Raw genomic sequence first — 468 nt, forward strand, 5'->3', positions numbered from 1 at the left:
CTTCTTCCCTTTTTTTTCCTTAATGGGGACAGACTGATGAAGAATCATTGAAGAATCTAAAAGGACATCTGTAATATTAAGCATCCTGAAAGAAGGAAAGGAAGTTATCCAAGAGGAAAGAAAAAAGTTATTCCAGGAGGAAAGAAAAAGTGGTTTTCCCAGGAAGGAAGGAAAAATCGTTATTCCAGGAAAAGGAAAAGCCGTTACCCCAGGAAGGAAGGAAGGGAAGCTCATTCTCCCAAGCAGAAGCACCCGGAGGGTCTCCCCGCGGGCAGGACCCCGCTCCAGGCTGCCCCGCACCGGTCCCGGGCTCGGCGGAGCCTCCGCACCCGCGTACACTGAGGAGCCACCGCTTCCCACCGGGACTGGTGTAAACGTCGGGAAAAAAAAACCCCACAACATTTCTCCTACCCCCCCTCTCCCTGCCCTCGTTCCCTCCCCGGGCCGGCGCTTACCCGCGCTGCCGGC

The sequence above is a fragment of the Antrostomus carolinensis genome, unplaced genomic scaffold (genome assembly GCF_000700745.2).
Source record: "Antrostomus carolinensis isolate BGI_N321 unplaced genomic scaffold, ASM70074v2 scaffold2783, whole genome shotgun sequence".
In the NCBI taxonomy this organism is placed as follows: domain Eukaryota; kingdom Metazoa; phylum Chordata; class Aves; order Caprimulgiformes; family Caprimulgidae; genus Antrostomus; species Antrostomus carolinensis.